Raw genomic sequence first — 19,364 nt, 5'->3', positions numbered from 1 at the left:
AGACTCTTGAGAGTCCCTTGGACTGCAAGGAGATCCAACCAGTCCATCCTAAAGGAGATCAGTCCTGGGTGTTCATTGGAAGGACTGATGTTGAAGCTGAAACTCCAATACTTTGGCCACCTCATGCAAAGAGTTGATTCATTGGAAAAAAACCCTGATGCTGGGAGAGATTGGGGGCAGGAGGTGAAGGGGACGATAGAGGATGAGATTGTTGGATGGCATCACCGACTCCATGGACATGAGTTTGAGTAAACTCCAGGAGTTGGTGATAGACAGGGAGGCCTGGCGTGCTGCGATTTATGGGGTCACAAAGAGTTGGACATGATTGAGCGACTGAACTGACTGACTGACTGACCTGTATCTCCAAGGTGCTGGAAATACTAATATGCTTTTTAATTCACTTCATAATCTTTTCTGTCAATATTATTTATTATCTCAAAGAGACACTTAAGACAGACTAGTGATAGATTCACTGATAGGCACCTTTTTATTTTATTTATTTTTTTTAATTTGGACATTTGGAATAAATTTGGAGCCAGGAGCAAGAATGTTGTAAAAACCATTTTTGGTGATGAGGGGGAAAAAAAGATAATGATACAAAAATCAGAGTTCTAAGAACATAAGCAATGTGGTTCATGAATATGATGTTTCTACTCACCTCCATCAATATCTATTATTTTGTCTAAATATAGGATAACTCCAAATTTTTACAGTGTTTTGCATGGCTTTTATCAATAAAATCATGTTTTAATCATTCAAAAGAATGTCCTATAACCTCAAATATTTATATCATTATAATGATTTATATATATATAAATATATATTTGATATACATATACATATTTGCATATATATATTCAATATGTATAAGATATACCCATTTGAATGCAGAGTTCTAAAGAATAGCAAGGAGATAAAAGAAAGCCTTCCTCAGTGATCAATGCAAAGAAATAGAGGAAAACAATAAAATGGGAAAGACTAGAGATCTCTTCAAGAAAATTAGAGATACCAAGGGAATATTTCATGCAAAGATGGGCACAATAAAGGACAGAAATGGTACGGACTTAAGAGAAGCAGAAGATATTAAGAAGAGGTGTCAAGAATACACAGAAAAACTGTACAAAAAAGGTCTTCACTACCCAGATAATAATGATGGTGTGATCACTCACACTCACCTAGACCCAGACATCTTAGAATGTGAGGTCAAGTGGGCCTTAGGAAGCATCACTATGAACAAAATTAGTGGAGGTGTGATCGAATTCCAGTTGAGCTCTTTCAAATCCTGAAAGATGATGCTGTGAAAGTGTTGCACTCAAAATGCCAGCAAATTTGGAAAACTCAGCAGTGGTCAAAGGACTGGAAAAGGTCAGCTTTCATTCCAATCCCAAAGAAAGGCAACGCCAAAGAATGATCAAACTACCGCACAATTGCACTCATCTTACACACTAGTAAAGTAATGTTCAAATTTTCCAAGCCAGGCTTCAGCAATATGTGAACCGTGAACTTCCAGATTTTCAAGCTGGTTTTTGAAAAGGCAGAGGAACTAGAGATCAAATTGCCAACATCTGCTGGATCATCAAAAAAGCAAGAGAGTTCCAGAAAAACATCTATTTCTGTTTTATTGAGTATGCCAAAGCCTATGACTGTGTTGGTCACAATGCATTGTGGAAAATTCCAAAAGAGATGGGAATACCAGATCACCTGATCTGTCTCTTGAGAAACCCGTATGATGGTCAGGAAGCAACAGTTGGAACTAGACATGGAACAACAGACTGGTTCCAAATAGGAAAAGGAGTGTATTGTCACTATGTCAAAAAGGCTGTGTATTGTCACTCTGCTTATTTAACTTATATGCAGGATACATCATGAGAAACACTGAGCTGGATGAAGCACAAGCTGGAATCAAGATTGCCGGGAGAAATATCAATAACCTCAGATATGCAGATGACACCACCCTTATGGCAGAAAGTGAAGAGGAACTAAAGAGTCTCTGGATAAAAGTGAAACAGGAAAGTGAAAAAGTTGGCTTAAAGCTCAACATTCAGAAAACTAAGATCATGGCACCCAGTCCCATCACTTCATGGCAAATAGATGGGGAAACAGTGGAAATAGTGGCTGACTTTTTTTTGGGGGGTGGGTGGTGGAGGCAGGCTCCAAAATCACTGCAGATGGTGATTGCAGCCATGAAATTAAAAGATGCTTACTCAGAAGGAAATTTATGACCAACCTAGACAGCATATTAAAAAGCAGAGACATTACTTTGTCAACAAAGGTCCATCTAGCCAAGGCTATGGTTTTTCCAGTAGTCATGTATGGATGTGAGAGTTGGACTATAAAGAAAGCTGAGCTCTGAAGAATTGATGCTTTTGAGCTGTGGTGTTGGAGAAGACCCTTGAGAGTCCTTTGGACTGCAAGGAGATCCAGCCAGTCCATCCTAAAGGAGATCAGTCCTGGGTGTTCATTGGAAGGACTGATGTTGAAGCTGAACCTCCAATACTTTTGTCACCTGATGTGAAGAATTGTCTCATTTGAAAAGACCCTGTTGCTGGGAAAGATTGGGGGCAAGAGGAGAAGGGGATGACAGAGAATGCAATGGTTGGATGGCATCACTGACTCAATGGACATGGGTTTGGTAAACTCCAGAAGTTGGTGATGGACAGGGAGGCCTGGCGTGCAGTTCATGGGGTCACAAAGAGTTGTACGACAGTGACTGAACTGCACTGAACTGAATGATTAATGAGAATATTATCCTAATTTAGCCCCTTTCAACGAAAAATACAGAATAAAACTATATTTTTACATCTGAAATGTGATTATAATAAAAACTTTGCATTTCCTGTATGGACAGGTAATAATTCTTATGTTATTCTGATGCTATGAGCTAAAGTATGTCTATCTTTTCACTATAGAATTTGTGAAAGCATTCCAAACTCTCCAGATGTTAGAAATAGTTTATTTATTATAGAAGAGTTACTTTACTTTCTATTCTCTTAACTGAAATGAAGTTATTTAGAATCATTAAGTAAAGTCAGGAAGGCAGATTAAATGTACAATTAAAGCTATAAAGGAAATGTGCTAATGTTAATATCTTTCCTTCACAAGAGGCAAATTTCATGACTTCAAAAATATAATGATAATTTTCTTTGGGATTAGTGAAGCTAAACCCAGTTTTCTGGATAGGATTCAGGTCAGATCATTATATTCTTTCCTTTATGTCCTTATAGAAATTTTATTTGAATAGTATTATATCTCATATACCTTTCCTTTTTTTTTTTTTTTTCTATTTTCTATTTAGCTGGCAATAAAATTGAAGACAACTCTTTTAAACTTTATTTCATTTTGCGTTTCTTCTGTTTATGCAAGAATTTATCTGGTCAGTTCGGGGGGTTATACTCAATAATAATGCCAGGTAGCCTTTTTTTTTTTTTTTTTCTTATAGCCTTAGATTTTACAAGGTAAAAGAAAGAAAAAAGTACTTTTGATGACCAAGGCAATAACAAAACTTAATCTCTGAGAAATTTTTTATACAGCAGGTGCTCTTTAACAATAATAGGCATAGGGAGAGATTTTATTAAAAAGGAATTGAGATTACAACTCAAGATAAACAATTCAAACTTTATAATTTGTTGTCAGGCATGTCATGCATTACACCAGAATAAGTCCATTGACTTATTTTTGTTATTTGTATAATGATAGCAAGAAGATACTCTAGACAGTGAATTCTGGAGTCATTACTGCAATTCTGATAAGAAATAGGAATCTTTTCTTCTGACTTCTGCCTTACAATTTCACCAGAGGCATGTTGTAATCATCTCTACATGCATCACCTATTGTGTCTTACTACTACATAATATAATAGGAAGTAACAGCTGAACAATCTGATGAGTTAATTAGAGTTCTGAGGAGCTCAGCTAATACTTACAATCTGCTTTGTCACCTGGAATCACACTTGCCTCTGGGGCCAAAATTTGAAGATACATATATTGCAACCTTACATTGATTCAGATTTTGTTTACCATCAGAGTAGCAGAGTTCAACAACCTGATCTGCATCATTTAAAAATCATTTTGCTTCAGATATGAATGTATGAAATTGCTTCATACATGAAAATGTTTATAGTATTTCAAATAAAATTAGAAAATAAATTCAAGTATACTAATATTGATGTCTATATTCCTCCTTTAGCTGAATCATGTAAAATGTGTTAAAAATATTTAATAGGAGACAAACTACACTATTAGAGCCAATAAGTAGAACATGTTTGGCACTTAAATCTTACTACCAACTCATTTAAATTTTTTTGTATTTCTGTGTTTTAAAAAAGATAATTTGTAAGGTATGACTAACATGCTGGTAAAATCATTATAACAAGTACTCAAATTCTGACACTTTAAATTAAAGCATTATCACCAGAAATGAATAAAAGAGAAATGAGTCAGTCTCCAGTTCCTGTCGGTTTCAGCACCTTTTTTTAATTATCTGTTTCCAACATCCTGGAATTTCGCCTTAAGAAGCATCACTATGAACAAAGCTAGTGGAGGTGATGGAATTCCAGTTGAGCTATTTCAAATCTTAAAAGATGATGCTGTGAAAGTGTTGCACTCAATATGTGAGCAAATTTGGAAAACTCAGCAGTGGCCACAGGATTGAAAATGTCTGTTTTCATTCCAATCCCAAAGAAAGGCAATGTGAAAGAATGCTCAAACTATAGCACAATTGCACTTGTCTCACACACTAGTAAAGTAATGCTCAAAATTCTCCAAGTCAGACTATAACAGTACATAAACCGTGAACTTCCAGGTGTTCAAGTTGGATTTAGAAAAGGCAGGGGAACCAGAGATCAAATTGCCAACATCTGTTGAATCATGTAAAAAGCAAAAGAGTTCCAGGAAAAACATCTACTTTTGCTTTTTGCCTATGCCAGTTCATCCTAAAGGAAATCGGTCCTGAATATTCATTGGAAGGACTGATGGTGAAGCTGAAACTTAATACTTTGGCCACCTGATGTGAAGAACTGACTCTTTGGAAAAGATTCTGATTCTGGGAAAGATTGAAGGCAGGAGGAGATGAGATAGTTTGATGGTGTCACCGACTCAATAGACATGAGTTTGAATAAACTCCAGGAGTTGGTGATGGACAGAAAAGCCTGGCATGCTGCAGTCCATAGGGTCGCAAAGAGTCAGACACAACTGAGCGACTGAACTGGAATAAATTGAACTTCATTAATGGCAATAGCCTACCGTATCCTTAACCCAACCATTCTGAACAAAGTTCCAGCTCACTTCCTCCTTCAAAATGGGCTGGGCTACAGACATCGGCCTATTCTAAGTTGGAACAATCATCATTTGATACCCAGGTATTTGGAACAAAATGGGGTGGAGGAGACAGTCTATGAGAGACAAGGGGAGACAGAAAGATGGGGAAAAAAAAAAAAGAATCAGTTCCACCAAGAAGCAAAACAGAGGGAAACAATATACAGAAAGAGAGAATGAGCACAGGACAAGAGAAGCAGAAACAAAGAGGGAGGTTAGCACATCCTGTTTCCCTGTCAGTCTTTTAGTTCCCTGTTCCAATCTTCCCGTGTCCCTGGATGGACACTGGCACCCTGTGAAAGATTTCTGACTTATCTTTGGAAACTGACATCTTTATTTTGTTCAAATTAATTTCTCCAACCTGCAAGTAGAGATTTATGTAAACCACAAAAATTCTGCATATAATATATTAATAGCTACACATTTCTACAGATGAGATAAACACAGAACAGGTACTTAAATGGGAATCTGTGTATGTTGTGGTATGTTGGTTTCAGCACAGAAGGTAAAGAAACCAAATTTTCTTCCCCCGAGTAACAAAATATGAGGCAATTTAAAATAACTGAGTATTTTAACAGTGAAGGGAATTTATTGAGTTTTTCAAAGAGTGGATATTTTGATGATGTAATTGAAAATTAGTTATCCACTATAATAATTATAATGAGTCAGTAACTTCATTTACAACATATTTACATATATTTTTTCAAGTCTGATTAAGAAGGAACATAATGACCTTTTTCTTCCTTTTCTTTTGGCCACTTGTTTTGAGAATATAAAACACAGATTCTGCCTTTTTACTTCCTCATGTTATAAAATCACTTCACTTATGGTTTTACACTAGTTTAATCTTATTCTGTCAGTCACCTCAGCTTTCCTCGTACACAGCCATAATTATGGTGAAATAATTATTAGTTCTACTGATAATCATAAGGCACTTTTGGCATCAAAGCCATCAAGGAAATCAAATTAGGGTGTGATAACATGCATTGCTTTTCTTTCATCTTACTATTGCTTTTCAACAATGGATCTTTGTTGTCAGATAAATGGTAAAATATGCAAACTAGAAAAAAATGACATAGATGTGACAGCAGTGAAGTGTGTGTGCATGTGTGCGTGTGTTTCAGGGAGAAAAAAAAGAGATAAAGACAGATAGCAATACATTGACATGAATCTGCCATGTGTGTACATGACTCATGTCAATGGATGGCAAAACAAATACAATATTGTAAAGTATTTAGCCTCAAATTAAAATACATAAATTTTTAAAATAAATAAATAAATTCCTTAGCTTAAAAAAAAAAAGACAACAATTACCACTAATAAAGAATGCCAAACAAGAGAAAACATAAGAACATAAAGGCACGCCGGAGAATGACCCTATGTATAAAGATTACAAAGGGCAGCAACTGGCCTTGAATGACAGAATATTCAAATAAATCTGTGCTACTTAAAATATACTCTTTCTAGGTATGCATTTGGGATAAAGATATTTAGTTAATTTTAACCACACCATTTAGTTGAAGCATTAGTATAATTTCAAATGATTAATTAAATCATGTATTTGAAATTATTCATATATATTAATTATAAAATTAAATGTATATTGTTTAAAGGGTTTCATTGAATGTGAACTCTTTAAAACAAAAAAGAAAAGATCATTTCTCCCTATTAACTATGCAAAATAAAGTGCAAATCACATCTTTCATACTCCTTATAAATATCATGACTTTATTGGTCACTGGTTTTATCCTTTTACAATAATATTGTACAGTTATAACTTTATCGTAGGACAACCCTTGACCTATGACACTGATTTAAATGTATTCATGAGTGCTTTTGTAGTGATACAATACCTGTGGATATAACACTGACATTAAACCGCAAGTCTAGAAATTTGTATTTTGATTGAACAGTAATTTAGTCCAAGTTTAGATGTACAGAATCCAGTGTTTAAGTATAGCATTGGCTTTCAACTGAAGGCAAAACATTCTAAATATGTTACCCAAGAATAACAAATGACATAAAATAAATGACAATGTACCGCTTAGCATATTAAGCAAATGGCAAGATGCCAAATGCCCAACCTCTGGTGTAGCAAATATGGTATGCCTTCCAGAGGGTGTGCTAATTGCTCTTGCTAGAAAATTTACAGGCACTCTGGAGCCCGTATTCCCACATATTACACCCCTGAGGACACTGTGGTAGAGTAAAAGCATGGAAAATGAGAATCTTCCTTCCTACTTAGATAAGAATGATGAATCCAGTGGGAAAAGTGTAGATGTTAAAAAGATGTGGGAAGTGATCTCACACCCTCAAAGCTCTTTAGTGTTTCTACAAGGAGCTCTGGGGAATACATTGGTGGAAGCTCCAATTCACCTTCCTGCTGTGAATCTTTGGGGAAATGCTAGATGACTCTGTGGACTACAAATGGAACTTCTCTTTCTCAGACTCATTTAAGAAAAAGTGTGGAATCTTAATTTACATATTTTGGAGCTGATCGTTGCTTTGGTTGTTACCTGAGGCTTCAGCAACATGGATGGTTTACTAAGAGAGTCTTTTCACAGTGGGCTTCCCAGGTGCCTACGGTGGTAAAGAATCTGCCTGCCAATACAGAAGACATAAGAGACACAGGTTCAATCTCTGGGTCGGGAAGATCCCCTGGAGGAGGTCACTGCAACCCACTCCAGTATTTTTGCCTGGAATCCCATGGACAGAGGAACCTGGCTGGCTACAGTCCCTAGGGTTGCAAAGAGTTGGACAGGACTGAAGCCACTTAGCATACACTCATGCATGCCCACAGGATCTTAGACAGGTAGGTGTTAAAGATGATCTATTAAAAAAAGAGAAACTGAAAAATGTGAGAAGTAGAAAACACATAGAATTAATCATTAATCTTCAGAAGAGAGGTGCTCAAAAATGCAGAACAAACAAGTCAAGATATCAGAGAATTGTAAAATAGAAGGAAGAGGGAAAAGAAGAAGGATATTTCAATGATAACAATAGAGCCTATAAATTTTCTTCTTAAAATACCCCTTAAAAGCTGTATATTCCCTACTAAATTTGTTTAACATATAACCTGTCAGATTTCACAGATACATTTATATGATCATTTTCATTTTTAAAATAGATTTTAGAAAGTCAGTCTTAAGAGTATTTTCTGTTATTTAACAGTAAGCTTGATCAAAAATTAAAATAACCATAAGAATTAGAAATAGTTGAGGATAGCTAAAAGGAAAGTGAAACTGGTTAGTGGGCTTCTAAGCAAGCTATAGTAGAGTCACATACTCAAGGTCACAGCCAACTAAGGCATAATATATGATCTAGAAAGGAAAAATGATTGTTTCAACAGTAGTCTACCATTTTGTAATTCAAATTCTCACTTATTTCAATCCAGTTAAGTTTAAACCCTTAGAAAGTACAAAAGATAGGATTAAATAATGGGATATGCTTAATTTTATTTTTACTGTTTCATTAATTTATTCAATTAAAATTGTTGACAATCTGCTATACCAGTAAATACTGAGATCAGGGTAGATAGAATAGGCAGACTTTCTGTCTTTTGAAGTTTATATTAGTCCAGTAAGAAAAACACTGTTCTGCTAATTACAGGTGTGATAATTGCTTATAATGAGAAAAAATAAAGATAGAGTTTAATGTAAAACTTTTGGCTATATTCTGCAATTTTACAACTGCATCAAATAAATGTCATCGATTGTTTAGTATTGACAAATATTACAACATTACTCCATTAGCATGATATAACATCTTTGCATCAGGTAAGGAGACCCTGTAATCCCCATTATATACACAAAGCCAACAAGCCAAGTTACATGAGTCTTGCCTAACATAATACAAGAATCAGAGAACTAGAGTCCATGGGCCAAATGTAGCCTTCTCTCTACTTTTGTGCAACCAACAATCTGGGGATAATTTTATTTTCTCCATTTTAAAGTGACTGAAACATGTAATTTGAAGAATACTGTTTTGCAATAACATGAAATATGTAAAATGTCAATTTCATTATTCAAAAATAAAGTTTTTAATAAAACAGTTATCCTTCATTTACATAATCTTTGTGGTCACTTTCACTGTGAATGGCAGATCTGAGCAGTTAGGAGAGAAATCACATGGCTGACAAAGCCTAAAATATTGATAATCTGTCTTTTCCAGAAGAAAAGTTTTTTTTTTTTTTTCTATACCAGGTAATAAAGGAAACAGTCCTTATAACTTTCATGACATTTGAGTTGTAGTGAAAATTTAGTATATATGAGTCACTACCATTTACTTTTTGTATGTTTTAAATTAACCAATAAACACATTTTTGAGGAAGAGACTCCATTTTAGAAATGAAAAGGTGAAAAAAAATGAGTTTATTTAAGGTCAAAATATGAGTTTGAGTAAGGATTTTAACCTGGGAAAATTGGCTCCAAAACTTGTTTATTTCTACAATTTTATACTTATATTAGAACTAGACTTAGGATTTTCAAGATCCCTTCAAATTGGAAATTGTAATAATTCTTTAATCTGAACCTCAATCAATTTTATATACATGAGTCACACATATCAGACACTTATTTCATAATTTGGATGCTAAAGTTGAACTCTGCTAGTTTTATTTGCTGCTTTACTCTCTGAAACTAAAAGTTAATACACTATTATAAAAGAATTTGCTTTTTGGTTCACATATTTCTACATCTTGGAGATTGTCCAAAATTTCTATCGCCATTCATTCTTCCCTGACAATGGAAATGATTATATTTAAAGATGTGTGGTATACTCATAGCTTCATATCAGTCCAGACATTTTTGTTTATTTTTTTTTCTCTCTGTAATCTATTAAAGAGCTTGGAACAAATTAGGAACTTAAATTGACATTTCTGTTTTGACCTGACTAACACTACTCAAGAAATGAGTCCTCATATTCAAGACTCACACTCAAATAAAAGGTTAATAATTAAACACTACCAAGTTGGATTCTTTGTGATGCATACAGTATTAGAACAATTGTCAAGAAAATTAGCTTCAAATAATCTCACTGATTTTTCCCCTGAATTAGTTTAAGTGAAGGGAATAAGATGGAGGATTTAGGCAGCTTACTTTCAAATTTAATTGTATACTGCAAAACTCTAATCAACACTGCCCTTTGGGAACTTTCAATAAAATGGATGAAAACAGCAAGATAACTTTCATCTAATCTCCATGGAAGCTAATATAGCTACCCCAAAATCTTTAATCCTGTTCCCAATAGTAAGAGATATGAAATAAACAAAGTCCACCAATCCTGTTGAAGGTATGCTTTATGCAAGCTTCTAAGTGTTTCTTTTTAGGTGAGTAGAATCTTGATGAGCATAAAGTCTAAGTCTCTAGATGGGAAGAGCACTGAGGGTCATTTCTTCAAAACCCTCTTTCTTCAATTAATTTTTCATTTGTTACTCAATGTCTTTTCCTGTCATTTTCAAAAATTATTAAAAGTCCTGCACTTGTGTTTATTCTAATATTATTTGGTCATGTATATGTATATGTGTGTGTTTATATATAAAGTCCATTCATCACTAAATTATAATTTGTTTGAAGGCAAGAGTCAAATATTTCTTTTCTGGTTGTCTGATACTTATTTTACTAATATTAACTCTATAACTTTTATTTAACTGTGTTGGATAATGAAATAATAAAATAAAATTTTAAAAACTAACTTAATCTTGAAGTTTTAATAAAAACTTTGAGATATTTGAGATATTTGAGATATTCATGAAGGATATTTGAGATATTCATGAAGGAACTCGATATCGATGCATAATTGCTGTCCATTATAACTAAAAACTATGTGCATTATCATTATACCATACTTACCTTAGGAGGAGTCTGAGCTGTGTTGAACATGCAAAATTTTATTTTATTCTGAGTATCCTAGTGAAATGGGAAACTGAAGATTTTCAAAAAGTCAGAGGTAGGGAACCAGCAGTGTGCCAAGACATGCCTGAATCAAGGTGCCAACTTCTTTACTTCAAGTTCTACTGACTGTATAAACAAATACAGAGAGATAGTGGGGTAGAAAGAAACAGGGAATATTCAATACTCAAAATATAGATGGGTTTCCCTGGTGGCTCAGGTGGTAAAGAATCTGCCTGCAATGCAAGAGACCCGGATTCAATCCTTGGGTCAGGAAGATCCCCTGAAGAAGAGAATGGCTACCCACACCAGGATTCTTGCCTAGATAATCCCATGGACAGAGGAGTCTGGTGGGCTACAGTCCAAAGGGTTTCAAGGAGCTAGACATGGCTGAGCAAGCACAGCGCAAACAGCAGCGCAGGAAGTAAAGAGGAAATGAGAAGTGGTGAATATCGGTAAGAAACAGAGATTGTAGGCAATAATTTATTCAATGTAGTCCCCACAGTGACCCTATGGGTAGGAAAAAATTCACTTCTTCACTTGAAGTTTTTTTAGCTTATCTAATAATTACATTGACATAGGGCAAATTAGCAAGAGAAACACAAAGTTTGTATGTATGAGAGTCCCATAAAATATGAGACTCCACAGCAGTCAGCTAATTGAAGTTTATACACCATTCTGAACTAAGAATAGAGTATGGACCTGGGACTTTACTTAAAGCAGTGGGAAGACAATTCACAGGAAGATGAGAAGAGCAAATATTTGCAAAGCCATGCAGATAAGTCTTTTGGAGATAAGAAAAGTTAAGTGAGGTAATAGCTGTCTTCCTGATACAGGTGTGTGTGTGTGTGCTCAGGTACTTCAGTCATGTCTGACTCCTTGTGACCCCAGAATCTTCCCTCTTTGAGATTCTCTAGGCAAGAATACTGGAGTGGGTTGCCGTGTCCCTGTCCAGGAGATCTTCCAGGCCCAGGGATCACACCCATGTCTCCCCCATTGCAGGTGGATTCTTAACTGCTGAGCCACCCAGGAAACCGTTGTGTTACAGGTCCCCTATTCAAATTCTTTTAGACAGTTAGGGGGAAATGAAGAGCTCTTCCTGAGTCTGCTGGGACCTTTCTGTCTCCGGCTCAGAACAGTCCAAATGCAGAAGTGGCACATTCTGGGGTCATATATTCAGCTCCCCTGCATCGCCAACAACTTTCATTTCCCACCAAAACTTGAAGAAGCATATATCAACAGAGAAGTTATATTTCAGGTTGCAAAGATTGTCAATAAATATTGTAGTCCTGTTCTGTAGCTACATTCCCCACCCCCACCCCAGTGGTTATTTCCACAGTCTATGATGGCAGTAAGACCCAGGGGAGTTCAGTTCAGTCACTCAGTTGTGTCCAACTCTGTGACCTCATGGACTGCAGAATGCCACACTGCCCTGTTCATCACCATCTGGAGCTTGCTCAAAATCATGTCCATAGAGTCATTGATGCCATCCAACCATTTCATCCTCTGATGTTCCCTTCTCCTCCTGCCTCACTCTTTCCCAGTATCAGAGTCTTTTCAAATGAGTCAGTTCTTTGCATCAGGTGGTCAAAGTATTGGGGTTTCAACTTCAGCATCAGTCATTCCAATGACTATTCAGGACTGATTTCCTTGAAGATGCACTGGTTTGATCTCCTTGCAGTCCAAGGGACTCTCAAGAGTTTTCTCCAATACCACAGTTCAAAAGCATCAAATCTTCAGTGCTCAGCTTTCTTTATAGTCCAACTCTCACATCCATACATGACTACTGGAAAAATCAGAGCTTTGACTAGATGGACCTTAGTTGGCAAAGTAATGTCTCTGCTTTTTAATATGCTGTCTGGGTTGGTCATAGCTTTTTTTCCAAGGTGCAATCATCTTTTAATGTCAAGTCTGCAGTCACCATCTGCAGTGATTTTGGAGCCCCAAGAAATAAAGTCTGTCACTGTTTCCATTGTTTCCCCATCTATTTGTCATAAAGTGATAAGACCGGATGCTATGATCTTAGTTTTCTGAATGTTGAGCTTTAAGCCAACTTTTTCACTCTCCTCTTTCACTTTCACCAAGAGGCTCTTTAGTTCCTCTTTGCTTTCTGCCATAAGGGTGGTATCATCTGCATATATGAGGTTATTGATATTTCTCCTGGCAATATTGGTTCCAGCTTGTTGTTCTTCATCCAGTCTAGCGCTTCACATAATGTACTCTGCATAAAAGTTAAATAAGCAGGGTGAAAATATGCAGCCTTGATATACTCCTTTCCCAATTTGGAACCAGTCTGTTGTTCCATGTCCAGTTCTAACTGTTGCTTCTTGACCTGCATACAGATTTCTTAGGAGGCAGGTCATGTGGACTGGTGCTCACAACTCTTTTTAAGTATTTTTCAAAGTTTGTTGTGATCCACAAAGTCAAAAGCTTTGTTCATGTCAGTTCAGTTCAGTCACTCAGTCGTGCCCAACTCTTTGTGACTCCATGAACTCTAGCACACCAGGCCTCTCTGTCCATCACCAACTCCTGGAGTTTACTCAATCTCGTGTCCACCAAGTCTGTGATGCAATCCAACCATCTCATCCTCTGTTGTCCCCTTCCCCTCCTACCTTCAATCTTTCCCAGCATCAGGGTATTTTCAAATGAGTCAGTTCCTCCCATCAGGTGGCCAAAGTATTGGAGTTTCAGCTTCAGCATCAGTCCTTCCAATGAACACCCAGGACTGATCTCTTTTAGGAGACTGGTTGGATCTCCTTGCAGTCCAAGGGACTCTCAAGAGTTTTCTCCACTGTCACAGTTCTAAAGCATCAATTCTTCAGCACTCAGTTTTCCTTATAGTCCAACTCTCACAACCATACATGACTATTGGAAACATCATAGTCTTGACTAGACAGACCTTTGTTGGCAAAGTGATGTCTCTGCTTTTTAATATGCTAAGTTGGCCATAACTTTCCTTCCAATGAGTAAGCATCTTTTAATTTCATGGCTGCAGTCATTATCTGCAGTGATTTTGGAGCCCCCCAAAATAGTCTGACACTGCTTCCACTGTTTCCCCATCTATTTGTCATGAAGTGATGGGACCAGATGCCATGATCTTAGTTTTCTGAATGTTGAGCTTTAAGCCAACTTTTTCACTCTCCCCTTCTACTTTCATCAAGAGGCTCTTTTGTTATCCTTCACTTTCTGCCATAAGGGTGGTGTCATTGCATATATGAGGTTATTGATAATTCTACTGGCAATCTTGATTCCAGCTTGTGCTTCATCCAGCTCAGCATTTCTCATGATGTATGCTTCATATAAGTTAAATAACAATATACAGCATTGACATACTCCTTTTCCTATTTGGAACCAGTCTGTTGTTCCATGATCAGTTCTAACTGTTGCTTCCTGACTTGCATACAGATTTCTGAAGAGGCAGGTCAGGTGGTCTGCTATTCCCATCTCTTTCAAAGTTTCCCACATTTTATTGCGATTCACATAGTCAAAGGCTTTGACATAGTCAATAAAGTAGAAGGAGATGTTTTTCTGGAACTTTCCTGCTGACTCAATGATCCAGCAGATGTTGGCAATTTCATCTCTGCTTTTCTGCCTTCTCTAAAACCAGCTTGAAAATCTGGAAGTTCACGGTTTGTGTATGGTTGAAGCCTGGCTTGGAGAATTTGGGGCATTACTTTGCTAGCGTGTGAGATGAGTGCATTGTGCAGTAGTTTGAACATTCTTTTGCATTGCCTTTTTTTGGGATTGGAATGAAAACTGACCTTCTCCAGTCTTGTGACCACTGCTGAATTTTCCAAATTTGTTGGCATGTTTGAGTACAGCACTTTCACAGCACCATCTTTCAGGATTTGAAATAGCTCAACTGGAATTCCGTCATCTCCACTAGCTTTGTTCATAGTGATGCTTCTTAAGGCCCACTTGACTTGCATTCCAGGATATTTGGCTCTAGTTGAGTAATCACATCAGCTTGGTTATTAGGGTCAGGAAAGTCTTTTCTCTATAGTTCTGTGTATTCTTGCCATCTCTTCTTAATATCTTCTGTTTCTGTTAGTTCCATATCATTTCTGCCCTTTATTGTGCCTGTCTTTCCATGAAACTTCCCTTGAGATCTCTAATTTTCTTGAGGATATCTCTAGTCTTTCCCATTCTATTGTTTTTCTCTATTTATTTGTATTGATCACTGAGGAAGGCTTTCTTATATCTCCTTGCTATTCTTTGGAACTATGCATTGAAATGGGTATATCTTTCCGTTTCTACTTTGCCTTTTGCTTCTCTTTTCATAGGTATTTGTAAAGCCTCCTCAGACAACTATTTTGCCCTTTTGCATTTCTTTTTCTTGGGGATGGTCTTGATAACTGCCTCCTCTACAATATCACAAACCTCTGTCCATAATTCTTCAGGCACTCTATCAGATCTAATCTATTGAATCTGTTTATCACTTCTTGGTGCAGGGGCAAAAAAAAAAAAAAAAGAAACCTCTAAAAGAACTGACTGAGCTCTGCAATCAGTTCAGAAAATAACCCCTACATGAGACATTTGCTTCATTCCACTTGTGTTCTTATAAATCAAGAGGCCCTTGAGTTAGACATTTGAATAATCAACTGCAGTAATTAGGTTTCAGGATTTTAGATTTTCAAGTAAAAATGTCTATAATGTACACAAGGAGTTCAGTGCTAACAAATTACTACTTTTTTTTGACAAATTACTTTATTGTCAACAACTATGTACTTATTTATATAAGTTGTTTGTATTGAGGGTATATCCCAGATAGTGCTATTGTTTATGCAAAGCTATTTATGGAGAAGATTGAGAGATTGATTACCATGTAAAGTTCGTAATGTTCAGATGTACAAATTGAGAACAGGTAACAGAGTTTCTCTTCCATGCAGGGAGATTATAACATAAATTCAGGAAAAAAAAGTAATTTAAGTAAAAGCATGTGATTCATGTCAAATATTAAGAAGTTAAAAAAGATGAAACAGATCACCAGTCCAGGTTGGATGCATGAGACAAGTGCTCGGGGCTGGTGCCCTGGGAAGACTCAGAGGGATGGGATGGAGAGGGAGGAGGAAGCGGGGATCGGGATGGGGAACACATGTAAATCCGTGACTGATTTATGTCAATGTATGGCAAAAACCACTACAATGTTGTAAAGTAATTAGCTTTCAACTAATAAAAATAAATGGAAAAAAAAGATGAAACATGAAAATTTGTCACCTTTGGGGTTTCCCTAGTGAATCGGTGGTAAAGAATCTTGCTGCAATACAGGAAATTCAATCCCTGGGTAAGGTAGATTCTCTGGAGAGGGAATGGCTACCTACTTCTCTATTCTTGCCTGGAGAATTCCACGGACAGAGGAGGTTGGCTGGCTACAGTCCATAAGGTTGCAAAGAGTCAGACATGACTGAGTTACTAACACTCTTGCCAGCATAATGCAGATATCCTATATAGAAAAACTTGAAATCTAACAAAAGTGATTTGCGATCTTAGCCAAAAACATTGATTTATGAATAAGTGGAGAGTATTGCTATGTTTTGTAGTGAGTGAAAATGAGAGATTTCCAGGGGAAACAAGATGTGGTGCGCTCATGCGCACATACAAGAAACTGCACAAATATTCATCATCCCTCTCTTCTGTTTAGTTTTAGATACACACTAAGATTTAACTGTCCATATGGCTGCTCAGCTAGAAAACCACACTCTGTATTCTTTGGCAAAGCCATATGTCCATATTTTGGTTTTACCAATGCGAGCAGAAATGAAACTTCTGATTTCCCTTTGCTTCAAATCCATCCCCTTCCTGATAGCAGGGCTATGATGAGATGGGAAGCAGTTGCTTTGAACCCAGAAATGTAAAACCTGGGGCTAAAGTGTTGGCAACCCTGATATCTCTCATCTGCTTAACTCTGAGCTGTTTCTTTCAGGAGGTATGTACTCCAATTCTATTTAGATTTCCACAGATTGACCTTGATTCCTGAAAGCAAAAGGTTCATTTAACTTAGTTTACTGAAAAAAGAAATGAATTCATTATTATAATTTAAGATTCAGATCAGTTCATTTCAGTCACTCAGTTGTGAGCAATTCCATGCTCTTTGTGACCCCATGAACTACAGAACACCTAGTCTCCCTGTCCATCACCAACTCCTGGAGCTTGCTCAAAAACAGGTTCAGTGAAAAGTCAGCCAGAAGGTATATTTGTTTACAATAGAGGTGCGGATGCAGGTCTTAATATAGAAAAGTAAATAAGACTTGTTCCTCTAAAGAAAAGAAAGAAAGTGAAGTCACTCAGTCGTGTCCAACTCTTTTGCGACCCCATGGACTGTAGCCTAACAGTCTCCTCCGTCCATTGGATTTTCCAGGCAAGAATACTGGAGTGGGTTGCCATTTCCTTCTTCAGGAGATCTTCCCAACCCAGGGATTGAATCCAGGGCTCCCGCATTGTAGGCAGACACTTTACGGTCTAAGCCACCAATCAATTAGGAGAGAACAGGTTAACAGAACTTCTTGGATTTTAGGTGGCAGATAGGAAAGGAGAATGCTGAATAGAAATATAGTAGAACCTATCAGTCTCATCATTTTGGCCGAAATATTGATTTGTTTCACTTCAAACCTGGAGGGAGGGGCCCTGGTGGGATCTATGCTTTCAAAATAGTTGATATGATCAGCAACTGATGCCATTCATTCGACCTGTAACCATTACAAAGCATAAACTAGGCTATATGATGTGGTGAGATGGAGTTTAAGTGAGGATTTGAGAAATCAGGGCTTGATAAGATCAACCATGCTTCCCTGGTGGCTCAGCAGTTAAGAATCATTTACCAGTGCAGGAGACATGGGTTCAATCCTTGGGTCCAGAAGATTCCCTGGAGGAGGAAATGGCAACCCACTTCCAGTATTCTTGCCTGGAAAATCCCATGGACAGAGGAGCCTGGTGGGCTACAGTCCACAGGATCTCAAAGAGTTGGACAGGACTTAGTGGCTAAACAACTATAGTATTCTGCGGGCCATATTAATTTCCTTTAAATTTGTCTTGATTCTGAGGTAAAAGTGCTGGGATTCTTATATTGTAGACTACACAAAATTATTGACCAAACATGGAAGCAGAAGCGGCAGTTTATTATTACCCTGAACGTCTTACAGATAAATCAGTGCATTTGGACCTATGCAGGCAGTGAAGGCTGAGAAAATTTATATGAAGAAAGCTGAGTGTCAAAGAATTGATGCTTTTGAACTGTGGTGTTGGAGAAAATTCTTGAGAGTCCCTTGGACTGCAAGGAGATCCAACCAGTTCATCCTAAAGGAAATCAGTCCTGAATTGGAATGACTGATGCTGAAGCTGAAACTCCAATACTTTGGCCACCTGCCACGATGAACACGAAGAACAGGGTCATTGGAAAAGACCCTGATGCTGGGAAAGATTGAGGGCAGGAGAAGGGGATGACAGAGGATGAGGTGGTTGGATGGCATCACTGACTCAATGGACATGAGTTTGGGCAACCTCCGGCAGTTGGTGATGGACACAGAAGCCTGGCATGCTGCAGTCCATGGGGTCACAAAGAGATGGACACGACTGAGCAACTGAACTGAACTGAACTTGGAATGATGAGAATTTTATTGAATAATATCTCCTAAAATGTGAAGCTTGTGATTGAGCTAATAGCAACAATTCATTAAAAGTAACTCTTACCTTTCCGGCGGTGACGACCTCCTCACGAGAACATGCCTCTCGCAAAGGATCTTCTTCATCCCTCTCCAGAAGAGGAGAAGAGGAAACACAAGAAGAAGCGCCTGGTGCAGAGCCCCAATTCCTATTTCATGGATGTAAAATGCCCAGGATGCTATAAAATCACCACCGTCTTTAGCCATGCACAAACAGTAGTTTTGTGTGTTGGCTGCTCTACTGTCCTCTGCCAGCCTACAGGAGGGAAAAGCAAGGCTTACAGAAGGATGCTCCTTCAGACGGAAGCAGCACTAAAAGCACCCTGTATCAAGATGAACGGGAGACCATCCCAATAAACAAGTTTTGGATACAAAAAAAAAAAAAAAGGTAACTCTTAAATATGGAACTCTTTCAAGCTGACAATATGTGGGGCATTAATACTCACTAGAAACAATGTGATCTTTCGTTCCACTTTGCCTAAGTAAGTGTGCCCTATCCTATTCTT

General features: G+C 37.3%; 1 pseudogene; it reads left to right on the top strand.

Moving 5' to 3' along the window:
* The first annotated feature begins 18,888 nt into the window (after window positions 1-18,888).
* Window positions 18,889-19,245, top strand: LOC110122578 (small ribosomal subunit protein eS27-like; annotated as a pseudogene).
* Window positions 19,246-19,364: the final 119 nt, after the last annotated feature.

This window comes from Odocoileus virginianus, chromosome 21 (assembly GCF_023699985.2).
Source record: "Odocoileus virginianus isolate 20LAN1187 ecotype Illinois chromosome 21, Ovbor_1.2, whole genome shotgun sequence".
Taxonomy (NCBI): Eukaryota; Metazoa; Chordata; class Mammalia; order Artiodactyla; family Cervidae; genus Odocoileus; species Odocoileus virginianus.
The sequence above is the reverse complement of the archived record's forward strand: the minus strand, read 5'-3'. Positions and strand labels throughout refer to the sequence as shown.